Source organism: Myotis brandtii, unplaced genomic scaffold, assembly GCF_000412655.1.
Source record: "Myotis brandtii unplaced genomic scaffold, ASM41265v1 scaffold601, whole genome shotgun sequence".
Lineage (NCBI taxonomy): Eukaryota > Metazoa > Chordata > Mammalia > Chiroptera > Vespertilionidae > Myotis > Myotis brandtii.
The window spans coordinates 1807759-1808353 of NW_005370276.1; positions in this window are offsets into that span (position 1 = coordinate 1807759).

The window sequence follows — 595 nt, forward strand, 5'->3', positions numbered from 1 at the left end:
AAGCTACATAATCTTTACTCCCTGGAATGGAGATAAGAAACGCCCTAACCTTTGGAATAGAAATTGATAGGATTAAAATCAACTGGTATAAATACAGATGTAACAAGACAATAAAACACAGAACTTGGGCTGGAGATCCTGTCTAGAGAACCAGGCTAGGCTGCTGATCAACTGAAAAAAAAAATAATGATGATAACAATGATAATAATAAATAAATAAAAATAACAAGGAGGGAGGAGACGGACAGGAGGGGGGTTGAGCTCTGAGAAAATGGAGTCAGCTGCGAGAGGGTCTTTTGACCATTTGAAAGTCTTGGTTTTTGGAGAGGTGAGTCTTGGGGGGGTTTGAGCAGAAGAAGATTACGATCGTGTACACATCTACTCTGCTCCGACACCGGGAATAGCCACGAGAGCCAAATGGCCAACTGTCTTACCTCTCTCCACTCGGCCTCCTTGAACTTCCCTCCTCAAAGCAGCTCTTTCAGATCTCTGTTTGAAGTGGCATCAACACCCTGCCCCACCCTCCAACCCTTACAAGTTTTCTTTTCTTCCTGACACCAACCACATCGTAATACAGAACGGTTTCTTGACTGTCC